The sequence below is a fragment of the Salmo salar genome, chromosome 23 (assembly GCF_965601325.2).
Source record: "Salmo salar chromosome 23, fSalSal1, whole genome shotgun sequence".
NCBI classification, from domain to species: domain Eukaryota; kingdom Metazoa; phylum Chordata; class Actinopteri; order Salmoniformes; family Salmonidae; genus Salmo; species Salmo salar.
The window spans coordinates 49775142-49797107 of NC_138313.1; the positions used below are offsets into that span (position 1 = coordinate 49775142).

At 42.5% G+C, this 21966-nt stretch overlaps 3 long non-coding RNA genes across 3 annotated transcripts; 2 read left to right on the top strand and 1 right to left on the bottom strand.

Moving 5' to 3' along the window:
* The first annotated feature begins 4584 nt into the window (after window positions 1–4584).
* LOC106598807 (uncharacterized) lies at window positions 4585–5503 on the top strand. The gene is made up of 2 exons (XR_001327289.3): window positions 4585–4790; window positions 5066–5503. It is a non-coding gene; the product is annotated as an uncharacterized LOC106598807 (long non-coding RNA).
* A 941-nt stretch (window positions 5504–6444) lies between these two features.
* Window positions 6445–7833, top strand: LOC145863038 (uncharacterized). The gene is made up of 3 exons (XR_014382370.1): window positions 6445–6960; window positions 7339–7459; window positions 7570–7833. It is a non-coding gene; the product is annotated as an uncharacterized LOC145863038 (long non-coding RNA).
* Window positions 7834–15797: 7964 nt separating this feature from the next.
* Window positions 15798–17299, bottom strand: LOC145863039 (uncharacterized). Its single transcript, XR_014382371.1, has 2 exons — window positions 17254–17299; window positions 15798–16811 (listed from the first exon to the last, which is right to left on the bottom strand). It is a non-coding gene; the product is annotated as an uncharacterized LOC145863039 (long non-coding RNA).
* Window positions 17300–21966: the final 4667 nt, after the last annotated feature.

The following is a 21966-nucleotide window of genomic DNA, read 5'->3' on the forward strand; positions in this document are numbered from 1 at the left end:
GGCGATAATGTGTTTCAGCCTGGGGCTGGAATGACGACATTCTCTTTTTTCCCGGGCTATGAGAGCCTATGGACGACGTGGGAAGTGTCACGTTAGAGCAGAGATCCTTAGTAAATGATAGAGATGGCAAAGAAGTTCCAGAAATGGTCAGACAGGCCACTTCCTGTAAAGGAATCTCTCAGGTTTTGACCTGCCATTTGAGTTCTGTTATACTCACAGACACCATTCAAACAGTTTTAGAAAATTTAGGGTGTTTTCTATCCATATGTAATAAGTATATGCATATTCTAGTTACTGAGTAGGAGTGGTAACCAGATTAAATCGGGTATGTTTTTTATCCAGCCGTGTCAATGCTGCCCCCTAGCCCTAACAGGTTAAAGACTCATTAATTCAGTAGGTCCTTTGATTGTACTCTGGCCCAGGAGTGTGAAGATGAACGGAAAGGCACTGGAGCAACAAACTGCCCTTGCTGTCTCTGCCTGGCCGGCTCCCCTCTCTCCACTGGGATTCTCTGCCTCTAACCCTATTACAGGGGCTGAGTCACTGGCTTACTGGTGCTCTTCCATGCCGTCCCTAGGAGGGTTGCGTCACTTGAGTGGGTTGAGTCACTGACGTGATCTTCCTGTCCGGGTTGGCAACCCCCCTTGGGTTGTACCGTGGTGGAGATCTTTGTGGGCTATACTCGGCCTTGTCTAAGGATGGTAAGTTGGTGGTTGAAGCTATCCCTCTAGGGGTGTGGGGGCTGTGCTTTGACAAAGTGGGTGGGATTATATCCTGCCAGTTTGGCACTGTCCGGGGGCCCTGTCCGGGGCCACAGTGTCTCCCGACCCCTCCTGTCTCAGCCTCCAGTATTTATGCAGTAGTTTATGTGTCGGGGGGCTTGGGTCAGTCTGTTATATCTGGAGTATTTCTCCTGTCTTATCCGGTGCCCTGTATGAATTTATGTATGCTCTCTCTAATTCTCTAATTCTGTCTCTCTTTCTCTCTCTTTCTTTCTCTCTTTCTTTCTCTCTCTCAGAGGACCTGAGCCCTAGGACCATGCCTGAGGACTACCTGGACTGATGACTCCTTGCTGTCTCCAGTCCACCTGGCCATGCTGCTGCTTCAGTTTCAACTGTTCTGCCTGCGGCTATGGAACCCTGACCTGTTCACCGGATGTGCTAGCTGTCCCAGACCTGCTGTTTTCAACTCTCTAGAGACCGCAGGTGCGGTAGAGATACTCTGAATGATCGCCTATGAAATGCCAACTGACATTTACTCCTGAGGTACTGACCTGTTGCTGGTCATCTTTGAACAATTGAACATCTGGGCCATGTTCTGTTATAATCTCCAACCGGCACAGCCAGAAGAGGGCTGGCCCCTCATAGCCTGGTTCCTCACTAGGTTTCTTCCTAGGTTCTGGCCTTTCTAGGGAGTTTTTCCTAGCCACCGTGCTTCTGCACCTGCATTGCTTGATGTTTGGGGTTTTAGGCTGGGTTTCTGTACAGCACTTTGTGACATCAGCTGATGTAAGAATGGCTTTATAAATACATTTGATTTGATTTGATTTAGATGTACTGTGTATAGACAGCCTGGTCTCATAGACTAGACGCACTGTGTCACTGTGTGTAGACAGCCTGGTCTCACAGACTAGATGCACTGTGCCACTGTGTGTAGACAGCCTGGTCTCACAGACTAGATGCACTGTGTCACTGTGTGTAGACAGCCTGGTCTCATAGACTAGATGCACTGTGCCACTGTGTGTAGACAGCCTGGTCTCACAGACTAGATGCACTGTGCCACTGTGTGTAGACAGCCTGGTCTCACAGACTAGATGCACTGTGTCACTGTGTGTAGACAGCCTGGTCTCATAGACTAGATGTACTGTGTCACTGTGTGTTGACAGCCTGGTCTCACAGACTAGATGCACTGTGTCACTGTGTGTAGACAGCCTGGTCTCATAGACTAGATGCACTGTGTCACTGTGTTTAGACAGCCTGGTCTCATAGACTAGATGCACTGTGTCACTGTGTATAGACAGCCTGGTCTCATAGACTAGATGCACTGTGTCACTGTGTGTAGACAGCCTGGTCTCATAGTAAATGTAAATCCAGGACACTCAGATAGATTAGTATGATATGTTATGTTTGTATGGTTACATAAGACAGAAGGTTACTTAAAGGTGCAATATGCAGAAATTGCTCTGCCATTTACTGGTTGCTAAAATTGTAATGGTAGGCCTAATTTCAGTTTGTGACAACACAAGCAGTAATTGTGTAGAGAATCATTATACCATATGAACCGCTGTGAAATATATTTTCCATAACCAAAAATATTGTATTTTCATATGTTCGAAGCTGGTGTACAAAACTGACAGTAAGATGCAGAAACGAAACTTAAGAACAGGAAACATAGAAATAGTGCATATAGAACACATCTACAGCTGATTAGACTTGCTTTAAATTAGAAATGAAAGATCTATAACTCAATGTTTCTATGTGAATTTGTTCTGGTCGCCCAAAAAGTTACATATTGCTGGTTGGTAAGGCAACAACATATTGTATGTTTCTAGGCTAAAAGATATGAGGTGCTCCGTGTTCCTGCTGGTAGCAGGCCTCAACCTGGATGTGGGGAAATGTCCTGCCTTGGAGTATGGTTGTATCTATCTTGGAAGTCAGATGACAAACCTGCATGGATTAGCAAGAGAAAACATTGTACGTGTATTTAGACAATTGTAGTCAAGACAGCTTCAGTTTACACCGGAGCATACAGGTTCCAGTACTCTACTAACACTTCACACAACTAATTGTTTTCTAAATTAAAGACCACGATCAGATGAAATAGATTTTGGTGCTAGGCAGTAATATAAACATGCACACAGTCCAGTAAGTTTCCCAAAATCCCCAGTTTTCAAAAATGTCCTGCTTATTCCTTCCCGATACTGTGAATCTCCCAACTGGGTTTTCAAAGAATGTTGGGGAAAGTTACCATATTTTTGCATCTACCTGGGACAGAACTCACCTACTGTCTGTATAATAGACCGAGCTCCCTAAGTAACAATGAGATGACAACTGGGACCGACCAGGCTCGATTCGACGTAGCAAAATTTGAAATTGTGTTTTTTACATTGAATAAAAGTAGAGACACAGAGATAGAAAATGGTGTATCATACATTACAGTTGAGGAACAATGGGAAAGTAATTCTGGCGGGCAGGCAGCTCTGGGGAAAGTAATTCTGGCGGGCAGGCAGCTCTGGGGAAAGTAATTCTGGCGGGCAGGCAGCTCTGGGGAAAGTAATTCTGGCGGGCAGGCAGCTCTGGGGAAAGTAATTCTGGCGGGCAGGCAGCTCTGGGGAAAGTAATTCTGGCGGGCAGGCAGCTCTGGGGAAAGTAATTCTGGCGGGCAGGCAGCTCTGGGGAAAGTAATTCTGGCGGGCAGGCAGCTCTGGGGAAAGTAATTCTGGCGGGCAGGCAGCTCTGGGGAAAGTAATTCTGGCGGGCAGGCAGCTCTGGGGAAAGTAATTCTGGCGGGCAGGCAGCTCTGGGGAAAGTAATTCTGGCGGGCAGGCAGCTCTGGGGAAAGTAATTCTGGCGGGCAGGCAGCTCTGGCGAGTCATTTTGTTTTTCCCTGTGGATGCTTTTCATTTTCCAATTAAAAGAATGAGTATCCACATACCCGCTGCGCCTTGGTCCTTCTCTATCCAGTATGACATTTTCAGCGACGAGTACGACATAATCTGTGACAATGTCACCACCCTTTTCTTTATGTTAGTTTAATGTGAAAACAAGGTTAATGTAATTCTAATTCTGAAGATGAATAAGAACATTTAGGCATTAAAGTAAATACATTGAAGCAAGGTGTTAGGTTGTGAACAGAGTATGAACTCAAACAGATGCAGAGAAAAGCTCAAACCAAGTTTATTCAGACCACTGAATGCTGCATCTGCATAGCACAGCTTGTACATAACCAATCAATCATTTATTACAGTATGTCAAGTAAAGGGTGTGACTTCTCAGAAATGTTCATCTGTTTCCCAGAACTGCCTGTTGCGCGGTCGTCAAGCGGCTGGTACCACAATGACAATGGATTCCTGACATAGTTGGAGAGACTTCAACCAGCACCTGCCACCTCTATCTGGGGAACCTGGGAAATAAACCCGAGTACTTTCCCAAATGTACAAAACAACTCATGCTTTTTTTTCAATAACATTTTCCGCAACATTGTTCTGAAATAAATTCTCAGTGAAATGTGAACATTTGATTGATTAATTTAATTTATTGAAAAAGTTTCAAATTCAGTCTGCAAGACAACAAAATGTGTAAAAATTCAAGGTGTGTGAATACTTTCTGAAGGCATTGTATATGAAATGGGAAGGCCATTGTGCAAACATTGTGCAAACACCTGTAATCTCAGAAATAGCCGTCTGTCTGTCGTGGGTTATCAAACAGTATGCTGTTATTCCTGTTTGAAGACAGGAAAGTGATCCTGAAGATTAAAATAGTGTTCTTCAATTATTTTAATGCCTAATCTTTTACGTGAAGTGTGTAGTGATTTTACAAATACATTTAGCTCTGTCAGGAAACTGAACAGACAGGCAAGATGGAACACGCATCCACACCCGACACACCCACATCCTGTTTGATCACCTGATTAAGCTGATAAATACCCAACAGTACTCCCAAGTGAACAACACGTTATGGAAATTTTTGACATAAACTGGTGTTCAAAGATTATCCTTTTCAGTAGAGTCACATCTAGAACTTATCCGGGCGTTTTAATACAAACATTTGCGGAGTTGGAGCGTGATGAGGGTAAGATTATTTTAAAACTAATTTGGAGAATTTCTTATGAAAGTTAATAACTGAAGAGGTAATGTTTATGTTAACCTATATTCTAATTCTAATAGTCTGTTTATCAAAACATCATGAACATCCTCTGTTGTCTGTCTAGAAACGGTGCTGTTACAGATACTGCTTGTGTTTGTCGTCGTATGATTGAAAATCATTTCACTCACTTCCTCTTTGTGTTTAATGTAAAAACAAGGTTAAACAAATTCTGTTCTGGTTTTTTTATTCATTTTTTTCAGGATAATGAAGATGAAAACCAACATTTTGGCATTAAAGTAAAAGTTGAGGAAAATGTCAAAGAAAAATGTGTCATTATAACAATGAAGTACGGAAAAAAAACAAAAGAAATTCATATTTCTACACTTAGCCTAAAGGAGAAATTCTCGAAAGAGAAGAGAGCCTTATTAGACTTTATAGGTCCTTTTAATGAAAATACTGTATTTAAAAAAATTACTTTCCAAAAACCAAATAACACATTTGAAAGTAACTATGTGATTTACATCACTAGTTTCTATGATTATGTCAACGTAATTGAGTATTTCTGGAAAAATAAGGAAAAAATACAAAATATAACGGACCCAATTTATATAATATCAGGGTGTTATATTTCTTTAATAGATAGGAATGATTTCTACATTAAAACTGAGCTCAGAATTAATGATAACGATATTGAACTTGCAATTCAGGAAGGAAAACTTAATGTATCTGATATTGTAATTAAAGGAAAACATTTAAATCATGTCCCATATAGTACATTAGATAATAAGGTATCGATGAACCTAGATTTCTGTCTTGCTCTCACTGATATAATCTTTGGAAATCAAGAAAAACTTCTTTGTATAAATAATCATTTTAACATCACTGCTTTAGTTGCGGTATTATTTTCAGAGGTAATCAGAAATCCAGAGATGATATTTATTAACCTAATTGCAATGACAATGGATTCCTTAAATACTTGGAAAGACTTCCGCCAGATTATGCCACCTTTAGCTGGGGGAACCTGGGAAAATAAACAGGAGTGCTGTCCCAAATTTATGAAACGACTAAACCTATTTTTTTCAAAAACATTTTCTGAAACATTTACTGAAATAACTTCTCATTAATTTTCTTTCATTAATTTAATTAACAATGAAACATGTATCATTATGATAATGCAGTACGGTAGACAAAATAAACAAATTACTATGAATATTACTAAACCAAACTTTAACCTGGATTTCTCGAAAGACAGTTGTAAACTCAAATTAGACTTCATAGGTCCTTTTAATGAAAATACTGTATTTAAAAAAATAATAATCCTAAAACAAAATAACATCTTTCAAGAAAGTAACTATGTGATTTACATTAATAGTTTGTATGATTATGTCAACGTAATTGTGTATTTCTGGAAAAATAAGGAAAAAATACAAAATATAACGGACCCGATTTATATAATATCAGGGAGTCATATTTCTTTAATAGATAGGTATGACTTCTATATTAAAACTGAGCTCAGAATTAATGAACACACTATCCCGTATGCTATTCAGGGAGGCAAACTTAATGTATCTGATATTGTAATTAAAGGAAAACATTTAAATCATGTCCCATATAGTACATTAGATAATAAGGTATCGATGAACCTAGATTTCTGTCTTGCTCTCACTGATATAATCTTTGGAAATCAAGAAAAACTTCTTTGTATAAATAATAGTTTTGACATCACTGCTTTAGTTGCGGTATTATTTTCAGAGGTAATCAGAAATCCAGGGATGATATTTATTAACCTAATTGCAATGACAATGGATTCCTTAAATACTTGGAAAGACTTCCGCCAGATTATGCCACCTTTAGTTGGGGGAACCTGGGAAAATAAACAGGAGTACTGTTCCAAATTTATGAAACGACTAAACCTATTTTTTTCAAAAACATTTTCTGAAACATTTTCTGAAATTATTTGAACATGGAAATTCTTTGATTAATTGAATTTATTTTAAAAAGTTGTCCTTCATGGAAGGGGCGGGTGGTGGAGGGTCCAAATAAAACAAAATAAAACATCCCAAAATGTTATAAAATATCAACAAATTCATCTTCATTATCCCCCACGTTGTTCCACCTCCGCTTCTGGGAGGAGCCAGGCGGGGCCACAGAGCGGGTAAGTACAGATTCTTCTCCAGTGACGCCAATGCCAACGTGATACTACCTCTGTTACACTGAACACATATCCTAGATCTAGAGGAACTTGATTTACAAGTAGCAGAATGTTCTGTAGGTGTTATAATTGGGGTGATGTGTGTTCCATCTTCCACTGCCAACAAGGAACACAACTGCTTAACAAATTGCTTTGGTGTCAACCATACTTTCCTTCAGTCTAATCCAAATGAACCCAGTTTACCTGTTGTAAATCTTTTTTTTATCATAACAAACTGTGTCAAAAGTTTCCTGACATATATTTGAGACTTTAACAGTTGGTATTAAATCAGTTTTTCTGATGTTTTCTTGTTTTGTTTGTTCATCATGTTTTGACCTCCAGACTCCCCCATCTCATCCCACCAACTCTGTCAGTCCAGCAGGCCCCACAATGCAGCCTCCACACCACTGCAGTAACAGCCACATCTTCCCATCACAATGCTTCAGTACTATCTCAATGTGTTGTAAGTCCTGTACAGCACTTGATATTCATCACTGTTGAGACAATGTTACAGCTGATAACATGTAATGACATTTTCAACCTAATCAACCCCCTCTGATTCTTCTCATTCAGGAAGTACCATCCAGGATCCTGTGTTAACGTCAATGTGAAACAGCATTGACCCGTGATCACCACCAACCAGGGCTCCACAGCGGTATCCTTGGACACCCAGTGAATCCAGAGAGAGCACACCAGGCAGCATTGAGCACTTTGATGAGATTGGCTGTTCAGCAGGAAGATTCATCTGGCTACACAGAAGGGATGATGGCTCTGACCAATAAAATTCTATTTTTGAAACTATATAACTGAATAAACTATGATTTAACTAAAAACATATTTCTGTTTTGGTTAGTAATTATTGCCTTATTTCACTGTAGAGCCTCTAGCCCTGCTAAATACGCCTTATTTATCCATCCTACAAGTGTTTAGCAGATGTTATTGCGGGTGTAGCAAAATGCTTGTGTTTCTAGCTCCATCAGTGCAGTAATATCTAACAATACACACAAATCTAAGTATAGGAATGGAATTAAGAATATATAAATAAATGGGCGAACAATGTCAGAACGGCATAGACTAAGACACAGTAGTATAGTATAGAATACAGTATATACATATGAGATGAGTAATACATAGACTAAGACACAGTAGTATAGTATAGAATACAGTATATACATATGAGATGAGTAATACCAGATGTGTAAACATTATTACAGTGACTAGTGTTCCAAATTAAAGTGGCCAGCGATTTCAAATCTATGTACAGTTGAAGTCGGAAGTTTACATACACAGGTTGGAGTCATTAAAAAAAATGTCAACCACTCCACAAATTTCTTGTTAACAAACTATAGTTTTGGCAAGTCGGTTAGGACATCTACTTTGTGCATAACACAAGTCATTTTTCCAACAATTGTTTACAGACACAATTCCAGTGGGTCAGAAGTTTACATACACTAAGTTGACTGTGCTTTTAAACAGCTTGGTAAATTCCAGAAAATGATGTCATGGCTTTAGAAGCTTCTGATAGGCTAATTGACATCATTTGAGTCAATTGAAGGTATACCTGTGGATGTATTTCAAGGCCTACCTTCAAACTCAGTGCCTCTTTGCTTGACATCATGAGAAATCAAAAGAAATCAGCCAAGACTTCATAAAAATAATTGTAGACCACAAGTCTGGTTCATCCTTGGGAGCAATTTCCAAACGCCTGAAGGCACCACGTTCATCTGTACAAACAATAGTACGCAAGTATAAACACCATGGGACCACGCAGCCTTCAAACCTTTCAGGAAGGAGACGCATTCTGTCTCCTCGAGATGAACGTACTTTGGTGCGAAAAGTGCAAATCAATCCCAGAACAACAGCAAAGGACCTTGTGAAGATGCTGGAGGAAACAGGTACAAAAGTATCTATATCCACAGTAAAACGAGTCCTATATCGACATAACCTGAAAGGCCGCTCAGCAAGGAAGAAGCCACTGCTCCAAAACCGCCATAAAAAAGCCAGACTACGGTTTGCAACTGCCCATGGGGACAAAGATCGTACTTTTTCGAGAAATGTCCTCTGGTCTGATGAAACAAAAATAGAACCGTTTGGCCATAATGACCATCGTTATGTTTGGAGGAAAAAGGTGGAGGCTTGCAAGCCGAAGAGCACCATCCCAACCATGAAGCACGGGGGTGGCAGCATCATGTTGTGGGGGTGCTTTGCTGTAGGAGGGACTGGTGCACTTCACAAAATAGATGGCATCATGAGAAAGGAACATTAGGTGGATATATTGAAACAACATCTCAAGACATCAGTCAGGAAGTTAAAGCTTGGTTGCAAATGGACATTGACCCCAAGCATACTTCCAAAGTTGTGGCAAAATAGCTTAAGGACAACAAAGTCAAGGTATTGGAGTGGCCATCACAAAGCCCTGACCTCAATCCCATAGAAAATGTGTGGGCAGAACTGAAAAAGCGTTTTTGAGCAAGGAGGCCTACAAACCTGACTCAGTTACACCAGCTCTGTCAGGAGGAATGGGTCAAAATTCACCCAACTTATTGTGGGAAGCTTGTGGAAGGCTACCCGAAACATTTGACCCAAGTTAAACAATTTAAAGGCAATGCTACCAAATACAAATTGAGCGTATGTAAACTTCTGACCCACTGGGAATGTGATGAAAGAAATAAAAGCTGAAATAAATCATTCTCTCTACTATTATTCTGACATTTCAAAAACATTTCTAAAACAGGACATTTTTACTTGGATGAAATGTCAGGAATTGTGAAAAACTGAGTTTAAATGTATTTGGCCAAGGTGTATGTAAACTTCCGACTTCAACTGTATGTAGGCAGCAGCCTCTATGTGCTAGTGATGGCTATTTAACAGTCTGATGGCCTTGAGATAGAAGCTGTTTTTCAGTCTCGCGGTCCCGGCTTTGATGCACCTATACTGACCTTGCCATCTGGATGATAGCGGGGTGAACAGGCAGTGGCTTGGGTGGTTGTTGTCCTTGATGATCTTTTTGGCCTTCCTGTTACATCAGGTGCTGTAGGTGTACAGGAGGGCAGGTAGTTTACCCCCGGTGATGCGTTGGGCAGACCGCACCACCCTCTGGAATCTCCTGCGGTTGCGGGCGGTGCAGTTGCCATACCAGGCGGTGATACAGCCAGACAGGATGCTCTAAATTGTACATCTGTAAAAGTTTGTGAGGGTTTAATGTGCCACGCAAATTTCTTCAGCCTCCTGAGGTTGAAGAGGCACTATTGCGCCTTCTTCACCACACTGTCTGTGTGGGAGTACCATTTCAGTTTGTCAGTGATGTGTACGCCGAGTAACTTGAAGCTTTCCACCTTCTCCACTGTGGTCCCGTCGATGTGGATAGGAGCTGCTCCCTCTGTTGTTTTCTGAAGTCCACGATCATCTCCTTTGTTTTGTTGAAGTTGAGTGAGAGCTTATTTTCCTGACAACACACTCCCCATGGTCCTCACCTCCTCCCTGTAGCCTGTCTCGTCATTGTTGGTAATCAAGCCTACTACTGTTGTGTCGTCTGCAGACTTGATGATTGAGTTGGAGGCGTGCATGGCCACGGAATACAGGAGGGAGCTGAGCACGCACCCTTGTGGGGCCCCAGTGTTGAGGATCAGCGTGGCGGCTGTGTTGTTTAGGATCCAGTTGCACAGGGCGGGGTTCAGATCCAGGACCTCCAGCTTAATGATGAGCTTGGAGGGTACTATGGTGTTGAATGCTGATCTACTGAGTGTGAGCCCTCGTCAACGTCAGTCATCTTCAAAGACAAGCTTTTGTATACTCTGTTCTGCCCCTGTTTCTACACATCTGCCAACTGTCATATTGATAAAAGGAGAGGGAGAACTCTGACCGTTGGTCATTAACAACTCAGCAGGTTAATTGCTCCATCTTATAATTAAATTGTTGTTTGAAAGAATCTGCAGTCTCTCTTCCTTTCTGATTAGAATTCATACGACATCGCCCCCTGGTGGTAAGAGTAGGTAACAACACATCTGCCACACTGATCCTCAACACAGGGACCCCTCAGGGGTGCGTGCTCAGTCCCCTCCTGTACTCCCTGTTCACCCATGACTGCGTGGCCGGGCACGACTCCAACACCATCATTAAGTTTGCTGACGACACAACTGTGCTAGGTCCCGTGTGGCTCAGTTGGTAGAGCATGGTGTTTGCAACGCAAGGGTTGTGGGTTCGATTCCCACGGGGGACCAGTACAGAGGAAAAAAATGTATGAAATGTATGCATTCACTACTATAAGAGTGTCTGCTAAATGACTTAATTGTAAAATGTAAATGGTAGGCCTGATCACTGACAGTGATGAGACAGCCTATAAGGAGGAGGTCAGGGAACTGGCAGTATGGTGCCAGGACAACAACCTCTCCCTCAATGTGAGAAAGACAAAGGAGATGATCGTGGACTACAGGAAAAGGAGGGCCGAACACTCCCCCATTCTCATCGACAGGGTCGAGAGTTTCAATTTTCTTGGTGTCCACATCAACAACAAACTATCCTGGTCCAAACACAGTCGTGAAAAGGGCACAACAAAACCTATTCCCCCTCAGGAGACTGAAAAGATTTGGCACGGGTCCCCAGATCCTCAAAAAGTTCTACAGCTGCACCATCGAGAGCATCCTGACTGGTTGCATCCCCGCCTGGTATGGCAACTGCTCGGTATCCGACCGTGAGAAACTACAGAGGGTAGCGCGTACGGCATAGTACAAGCGGTACCGGAGCACCAAGTATAGGTCCAAAAGGCTCAGATTCTACCCCCAAGCCATAAGACTGCTGAACAATTAATCAAATGGCTACCCGGTCTATTTACATTGACACATCCCCCCCCTTTGTTTTTACGCTTCTGCTACTCAATGTTTATTATCTATGCATATTCACTTCACCCCTACCTACATGTACAAATTACCTCGACTAACTCGTACCCGCACCGGTACCCCCTGTATATAGCCTCGTTATTATTTTATTGTGTTACTTTTATTTATTTTTTTACATTAGTTTATTTTGTAACTTTATTTTCAAAAAACTGCATTGTTGGTTAAGGGTTTGTAAAGTAAGCATTTCACGGTAAGGTCTACACCCGTTGTATTCGGCGCACGTGACAAATACAATTTTATTTGATTAGATTTGATGCAGGCAAGAGTGTGCAAGGTCGGTTTTGAATGTGTCACTGGCGTAATCAAGGTGATAGACAATTTGTCTCTCGACCTGCGTGCACCTACACTGTAATCTTTGATTCATCGCCTAGGTTGTAGCAACCTCATGATGGGTACAGGGAAAATTAGAGTATCATGTAGTAGCCTAAACCTATCGATGTTAACGTTGAACTGGGTCAATGGAATATGAACGATAATATGCTGTATAGAAACAAGCCCATGCTCAGAAAAAAAACTATTATCCCCTCCAATCTTAAACAGGAGAAATGGGGAGAGGTGCTGACACGTTTAGCTAATGTTACAGTCAACGAACTGCGTAGACCAGACGCCATCACAACATTTACTTAGATTAGAAAACGGACCGTTCAGTAGCCTGGTCCCAGATCTGTTTGTGATGTATTGCAAAATACCACTTGGTAAGACATGAGTTGGCAAGGCAGCACAAACTGACCTGGGACCAGGCTAACTATTTATCAGTTTAAGGGACCAGGTTAACTATTCATCAGTTTAAGGGACCAGGTTAACTATTCATCAGTTTAATGGGACCAGGTTAACTATTCATCGGTTTAAGGGACCAGGTTAACTATTCATCAGTTTAATGGGACCAGGTTAACTATTCATCAGTTTAATGGACCAGGTTAACTAGTGATCAGTTTAAGGGACCAGGTTAACTATTCATCAGTTTAATGGACCAGGTTAACCATTCATCAGTTTAATGGACCAGGTTAACTATTCATCAGTTTAATGGACAAGGTTAACTATTCATCAGTTTAAGGGACCAGGTTAACTATTCATCAGTTTAATGGACCAGGTTAACCATTCATCAGTTTAAGGGACCAGGTTAACTATTCATCAGTTTAAGGGACCAGGTTAACTATTCATCAGTTTAAGGGACCAGGTTAACCATTCATCAGTTTAATGGACCAGGTTAACCATTCATCAGTTTAATGGACCAGGTTAACTATTCATCAGTTTAAGGGACCAGGTTACCCATTCATCAGTTTAATGGACCAGGTTAACCATTCATCAGTTTAATGGACCAGGTTAACTATTCATCAGTTTAAGGGACCAGGTTAACTATTCATCAGTTTAAGGGACCAGGTTAACCATTCATCAGTTTAATGGACCAGGTTAACTATTCATCAGTTTAATGGGACCAGGTTAACTATTCATCAGTTTAATGGGACCAGGTTAACTATTCATCAGTTTAATGGGACCAGGTTAACTATTCATCAGTTTAATGGGACCAGGTTAACTATTCATCAGTTTAATGGGACCAGGTTAACTATTCATCAGTTTAATGGACCAGGTTAACTAGTCATCAGTTTAAGGGACCAGGTTAACCCTTCATCAGTTTAATGGACCAGGTTAACCATTCATCAGTTTAATGGACCAGGTTAACTATTCATCAGTTTAATGGACCAGGTTAACTATTCATCAGTTTAATGGACCAGGTTAACCATTCATCAGTTTAATGGACCAGGTTAACCATTCATCAGTTTAATGGACCAGGTTAACCATTCATCAGTTTAAGGGACCAGGTTAACTATTCATCAGTTTAATGGACCAGGTTAACCATTCATCAGTTTAAGGGACCAGGTTAACCATTCATCAGTTTAATGGACCAGGTTAACCATTCATCAGTTTAATGGACCAGGTTAACTATTCATCAGTTTAAGGGACCAGGTTACCTATTCATCAGTTTAATGGACCAGGTTAACCATTCATCAGTTTAATGGACCAGGTTAACTATTCATCAGTTTAAGGGACCAGGTTAACTATTCATCAGTTTAAGGGACCAGGTTAACTATTCATCAGTTTAATGGGACCAGGTTAACTATTCATCAGTTTAATGGGACCAGGTTAACTATTCATCAGTTTAATGGGACCAGGTTAACTATTCATCAGTTTAATGGGACCAGGTTAACTATTCATCAGTTTAATGGGACCAGGTTAACTATTCATCAGTTTAATGGGACCAGGTTAACTATTCATCAGTTTAATGGGACCAGGTTAACTATTCATCAGTTTAATGGGACCAGGTTAACTATTCATCAGTTTAATGGACCAGGTTAACTAGTCATCAGTTTAATGGACCAGGTTAACTATTCATCAGTTTAAGGTGAAGAATAAATACACAAATCAAGTTCAAGCTCAAAATTAAAATTTTTAATAAAGTATAAAAAGTTTATAAAAAAGTAACAATTTATCACCGGAAACAGAGGTATATGAAACATCTGAAACACAAGATATATCTTGGAAACACTGAACAGTGATCAATGTTGAGAGACATATTTCAAACATCTGTGGATTTTATGTTGCGTGGAGTCAAAGTGGGGCGGCAGGGTAGCCTAGTGGTTAGAGTGTAGAGGTGGTAGGTAGCCTAGTGGTTAGAGTGTAGAGGTGGTAGGGTAGCCTAGTGGTTAGAGTGGAGAGGTGGTAGGTAGTCTAGTGGTTAGAGTGGAGGGGCGGCAGGGTAGCCTAGTGGTTAGAGTGTAGATGAGGCAGGTAGTCTAGTGGTTCGAGTGTAGAGGTGGCAGGTAGTCTAGTGGTTCGAGTGTAGAGGTGGCAGGTAGCCTAGTGGTTAGAGTGGAGGGGCGGCAGGGTAGCCTAGTGGTTAGAGTGTAGAGGTGACAGGTAGCCTAGTGGTTAGAGTGTAGAGGTGGCAGGTAGTCTAGTGGTTAGAGTGGAGGGGCGGCAGGGTAGCCTAGTGGTTAGAGTGTAGAGGTGGCAGGTAGCCTAGTGGTTAGAGTGGAGAGGTGACAGGTAGCCTAGTGGTTAGAGTGGAGGGGCGGCAGGGTAGCCTAGTGGTTAGAGTGTAGAGGTGGCAGGTAGCCTAGTGGTTAGAGTGTAGAGGTGGCAGGTAGCCTAGTGGTTAGAGTGTAGAGGTGGCAGGTAGCCTAGTGGTTAGAGTGGAGGGGCGGCAGGTAGCCTAGTGGTTAGAGTGTAGAGGCGGCAGGGTAGCCTAGTGGTTAGAGTGGAGGGGCGGCAGGTAGTCTAGTGGTTAGAGTGTAGAGGTGGCAGGGTAGCCTAGTGGTTAGAGTGGAAGGGTAGCCTAGTGGTTAGAGTGGAGGGGCGGCAGGTAGCCTAGTGGTTAGAGTGTAGAGGTGGCAGGTAGCCTAGTGGTTAGAGTGGAGGGGCGGCAGGGTAGCCTAGTGGTTAGAGTGTAGAGGTGGCAGGTAGCCTAGTGGTTAGAGTGTAGGGGAGGCAGGTAGTCTAGTGGTTAGAGTGGAGGGGCGGCAGGGTAGTCTAGTGGTTAGAGTGGAGGGGCGGCAGGGTAGTCTAGTGGTTAGAGTGGAGGGGCGGCAGGGTAGTCTAGTGGTTAGAGTGGAGGGGCGGCAGGGTAGCCTAGTGGTTAGAGCGTTGGACTAGTAACCGAAATGTTGCTGGATCAAATCCCCGAGCTGACAAAATAGCTGAAAAATCTGTCGTTCTGCCCCTGAACTAGGCTGTCATTGAAAATAAGAATTTGTTCTTAACTGACTTGCCTAGTTAAATAAAGGTAAAAAGTCACGATTGTCTCCTGTTCATAACAAATGTGAATGGAGCATTTCAATAAAACACATAATTTGAACAAGAAAAAGGTAACAGATTGCAAACAGGTAACTGACAAAATAAACACTTGAGTAAATGAGGGATACAACATTTATTGAAAGTAGGTGCTTCCACACAGGTTCCTGTGTTAATTAAGAAATGAACATCCCATCATTCTTAGGGTCACGTATAAAAATTCCCAGTTGCCCATTATGGCTAGAAGAAGAGATCTCAGTGACTGAAAGAGGGCTCTCAAAGGAACATAGAGGGTGTGTCTCAGTGACTGAAAGAGGGCTCTCAAAGGAACATAGAGGGTGTGTCTCAGTCACCAGATCTCAACCCAGTTCAATACTTGGTCCCGTGTAGCTCAGTTGGTAGAGCATGGTGTTTGCAACGCCTGGGTTGTGGGTTCGATTCCCACGGGGGACCAGTACGGAGAAGAAAAAAAATAAAATAATATGAAATGTATGCATTCACTACTGTAAGTCGCTCTGGATAAGAGTGTCTGCTAAATGACTAAAAATGTAAATGTACTTATGGGGAGATTCTGGAGTGGTGCCTGAGACAGTGTTTTCCATCAACAAAAAACACCAATTGATGTAATTTCTCGTGGAAGAATGGTGTCGCATCCCTCCAATAGAGTTCCAGACACTTGTAGAATCTATGCCAAGGTGCATTGAATCTGTTCTGGCGGTTGGTGGTGGCCAAACGCAATATTAAGACACTTTATGTTGGTGTTTCCTTTATTTTGGTAGTTACCTGTATACGACAATGTCACAGAAATAACTACGTAACTCTTTCAAACATCACAAACAACCTCTCTCCTTCTCCCTGATTATTTATCTGGACCCTTCCGTGTCTGGCTGTTGTGCTGTTTGTCCCTGGATGTTCTGGTTCTGGTCGTCGAGGAGGAAGACAGCTTCTTCTTCAGCTTCCCAATGTCGTCCTCATCCTCCCCCCGTCCCTCCCCCCTCCTCCGAGCCTCCCCTCTTCTCCTCCGCTGGCCTCTACCTCTGCCAACCTGGACTCCTGCTTCCTGTTGTAGCTCTCCTCTCTGCTGCTTACCAGCAAATGTCTCACTTCTGTTCCACACTAGGATGTTCACTCCTGTGGTGGAACACAAAAGCCTTATTGTCCCAAATGGCACATTATTCCCTATATCGTGCACTACTTTAGACCAGAGCCCTATTCCCTATGTAGTACACTACTTTTGACCAGGGCAGGCACCCTATTCCCTATGTATTGCACTACCTTTGACCAGGGCTGCTACCCTATTCCCTATATAGTGCACTACTTTTGACCAGGGCTGGCACCCTATTCCCTATATAGTGCACTACTTTTGACCAGGGCAGGCACCCTATTCCCTATATAGTGCACTACTTTTGACCAGGGCTGGCACCCTATTCCCAAGTTGAACACTGATTTTTTAGCAAAAGAATCAAACGCTTTAGAATATTTCCAGCTACAAACATAGTTAGTCTCTTAGCTGATTTGATCCTGGGTGCTGAGACTACAAATATAGTCCAGTATTTAAAAAACACAGACTCACCCATTCCAGATCCTAAAACATCTCCCATCGGATTGAACTTGTTGACCTGGAAAGGAAGGTGTGCAGAGATTTAAAAATTGGCATTATTTTTGACCCAATGATGGCTTGAACAATAGTGCAGCACAAATACATCATTGAAGACTTGTAACAAACAGCTTCATCACTTTCCATATCAAAGTCCAAGGGCTACAGGCTAACATTGACATTAAACTAAGGCTACAGGCTAACACTGACATTAAACTAAGGCTACAGGCTAACATTGACATTAAACTAAGGCTACAGGCTAACACTGACATTAAACTAAGGCTACAGGCTAACACTGGCATTAAACTAAGGCTACAGGCTAACACTGACATTAAACTAAGGCTACAGGCTAACACTGACATTAAACTAAGGCTACAGGCTAACAATGACATTAAACTAAGGCTACAGGCTAACAATGACATTAAACTAAGGCTACAGGCTAACACTGACATTAAACTAAGGCTACAGGCTAACACTAGCATTAAACTAAGGCTACAGGCTAACACTGACATTAAACTAAGGCTACAGGCTAACATTGACATTAAACTAAGGCTACAGGCTAACACTGACATTAAACTAAGGCTACAGGCTAACACTGGCATTAAACTAAGGCTACAGGCTAACACTGACATTAAACTAAGGCTACAGGCTAACATTGACATTAAACTAAGGCTACAGGCTAACACTGACATTAAACTAAGGCTACAAGCTAACATTGACATTAAACTAAGGCTACAGGCTAACACTGACATTAAACTAAGGCTACAAGCTAACACTGACATTAAACTAAGGCTACAGGCTAACACTGACATTAAACTAAGGCTACAGGCTAACACTGACATTAAACTAAGGCTACAAGCTAACACTGACATTAAACTAAGGCTACAGGCTAACACTGACATTAAACTAAGGCTACAGGCTAACACTGACATTAAACTAAGGCTACAGGCTAACACTGACATTAAACTAAGGCTACAGGCTAACACTGACATTAAACTAAGGCTACAGGCTAACAATGACATTAAACTAAGGCTACAGGCTAACACTGACATTAAACTAAGGCTACAGGCTAACACTGACATTAAACTAAGGCTACAGGCTAACACTGACATTAAAATAAGGCTACAGGCTAACACTGACATTAAACTAAGGCTACAGGCTAACACTGACATTAAACTAAGGCTACAGGCTAACAATGACATTAAACTAAGGCTACAGGCTAACACTGACATTAAACTAAGGCTACAGGCTAACACTGACATTAAACTAAGGCTACAGGCTAACAATGACATTAAACTAAGGCTACAGGCTAACACTGACATTAAACTAAGGCTACAGGCTAACAATGACATTAAACTAAGGCTACAGGCTAACAATGACATTAATCTAAGGCTACAGGCTAACACTGACATTAAACTAAGGCTACAGGCTAACAATGACATTAAACTAAGGCTACAGGCTAACAATGACATTAAACTAAGGCTACAGGCTAACACTGACATTAAACTAAGGCTACAGGCTAACACTAGCATTAAACTAAGGCTACAGGCTAACACTAGCATTAAACTAATGCTACAGGCTAACAATGACATTAAACTAAGGCTACAGGCTAACAATGACATTAAACTAAGGCTACATTTCTAATGTGTACTCACAGATATGATGCCAGGGGCGTTGGGGTCCAGTAGTTGGCATGCCAGCTCTCCTGTGTTGGCATCGTAGATATCGATGGTCCTCAGGGCACCTGGAGACACAAACAAAGATTGAAGATGAAGCTTTTGAGTCAACGAGAGAGAGAGAGACACACACATAAACCCACCCACCCACAATGCCTCACCTTGATAGGTGTGAGGCGCTGGATAATCTGCTGAGGAGTTGACCAATCAGAGTACACCCTGATCTGGTCATACTGGTCCGTGGTTAGGAGCTTGGAGCAGTCCACTGGATTAAAGTAGGCTGGGGGGAGGGAATAACAGCATGGGGGGGAGAGAGACAGAGAGGGAGAGGTGGTCAGGAGCTTGGAGCAGTCCACTGGATTAAAGTAGAATGGGGGGAGGGAGAGGAGAGGTGGTCAGGAGCTTGGAGCAGTCAGCTGGATTAAAGTAGGCTGGGGGGAGGGAATAACAGCATGGGGGGGGGAGAGACAGAGAGGGAGAGGTGGTCAGGAGCTTGGAGCAGTCCACTGGATTAAAGTAGGCTGAGCGGAGGGAGGGAGAGGTGGTCAGGAGCTTGGAGCAGTCCACTGGATTAAAGTAGGCTGGGGGGAGGGAATAACAGCATGGGGGGGGGGGGAGAGAGAGAGAGAGAGAGAGAGAGAGAGAGAGAGAGAGAGAGAGAGAGAGGGAGGTGGTCAGGAGCTTGGAGCAGTCTACTGGATTAAAGTAGGCTGGGGGGAGGGAATAACAGCATGGGGGGGAGAGGAGAGAAGAGGAGAGGACCAGAGAGAAGGAGGGAGAGAGAGAGAGAGGAGAGGGCGAGAAAGAGAGGAGAGGGTGATAGAGAGGGAGAGGGAGAAAGGGAGAGAGGGAGGAGAGAGGAGAGGAAAGGAGAGAAGAGAGAGTGAGAGGGAGAAAGGGAGAGAGAGGGGGAAGAGAGAGGAGAGGAAAGAGAGAGAGAGGCAGAGGCAGAGGGAGAGAGAATCTAGAGGTCAAATGTTCTTAAAAAGCATTTATCCCTTCTGATGAACGCGGTGTATGTTATCAAGCAAAAAAAAATGTTAACAAATTTGCACCTGTCTTGTCCTACTAGTACTGATAACTTACTACGACTGTGACGTGTGGTTGTCTCACCTAGCTATCTGAAGACACTATGACTGTGGTTGTCTCACCTAGCTATCTGAAGATACTATGACTGTGGTTGTCTCACCTAGCTATCTGAAGATACTATGACTGTGGTTGTCTCACCTAGCTATCTGAAGATACTATGACTGTGGTTGTCTCACCTAGCTATCTGAAGATACTATGACTGTGGTATGTGGTTGTCTCACCTAGCTATCTGAAGACACTATGACTGTGACATGTGGTTGTCTCACCTAGCTATCTGAAGATAATATGACTGTGGTTTTCTCACCTAGCTATCTGAAGACACTACAACTGTGACATGTGGTTGTCTCACCTAGCTATCTGAAGACACTATGACTGTGGTTGTCTCACCTAGCTATATGAAGACACTATGACTGTGGTATGTGGTTGTCTCACCTAGCTATCTGAAGACACTATGACTGTGGTTGTCTCACCTAGCTATCTGAAGATACTATGACTGTGGTATGTGGTTGTCTCACCTAGCTATCTGAAGATACTATGACTGTGGTATGTGGTTGTCTCACCTAGCTATCTGAAGACACTATGACTGTGGTTGTCTCACCTAGCTATCTGAAGACACTATGACTGTGACATGTGGTTGTCTCACCTAGCTATCTGAAGATACTATGACTGTGGTTGTCTCACCTAGCTATCTGAATGTTCTTAGAAAGCATTGTATCCCGCTTCTGATGAACGCGGTGTATGTCATCAAGCAGAAAACAAGAACATATTGAGACACAGACTTTGCAGCCTGCTCACCTAGCTATCTGAAGACACTATGACTGTGGTTGTCTCACCTAGCTATCTGAAGACACTATGACTGTGGTTGTCTCACCTAGCTATCTGAAGATAATATGACTGTGGTGTTCTCACCTAGCTATCTGAAGAGACTACTACTGTGACATGTGGTTGTCTCACATAGCTATCTGAAGACACTATGACTGTGGTTGTCTCACCTAGCTATATGAAGACACTATGACTGTGGTATGTGGTTGTCTCACCTAGCTATCTGAAGACACTATGACTGTGGTTGTCTCACCTAGCTATCTGAAGACACTATGACTGTGGTCGTCTCACCTAGCTATCTGAAGACACTATGACTGTGACGTGTGGTTGTCTCACCTAGCTATCTGAAGATACTATGACTGTAGTTGTCTCACACAGCTATCTGAAGACACTATGACTGTGGTTGTCTCACCTAGCTATCTGAAGACACTACAACTGTGACATGTGGTTGTCTCACCTAGCTATCTGAAGATACTATGACTGTGGTTGTCTCACCTAGCTATCTGAAGATACTATGACTGTGGTTGTCTCACCTAGCTATCTGAAGATAATATGACTGTGGTTGTCTCACCTAGCTATCTGAAGATACTATGACTGTGGTATGTGGTTGTCTCACCTAGCTATCTGAAGACACTATGACTGTGACATGTGGTTGTCTCACCTAGCTATCTGAAGACACTATGACTGTGGTTGTCTCACCTAGCTATCTGAAGACACTATGACTGTGGTTGTCTCACCTAGCTATCTGAAGATAATATGACTGTGGTTTTCTCACCTAGCTATCTGAAGACACTACAACTGTGACATGTGGTTGTCTCACCTAGCTATCTGAAGACACTATGACTGTGGTTGTCTCACCTAGCTATATGAAGACACTATGACTGTGGTATGTGGTTGTCTCACCTAGCTATCTGAAGACACTATGACTGTGGTTGTCTCACCTAGCTATCTGAAGACACTATGACTGTGGTCGTCTCACCTAGCTATCTGAAGACACTATGACTGTGAAGTGGTTGTCTCACCTAGCTATCTGAAGATACTATGACTGTAGTTGTCTCACATAGCTATCTGAAGACACTATGACTGTGGTTGTCTCACCTAG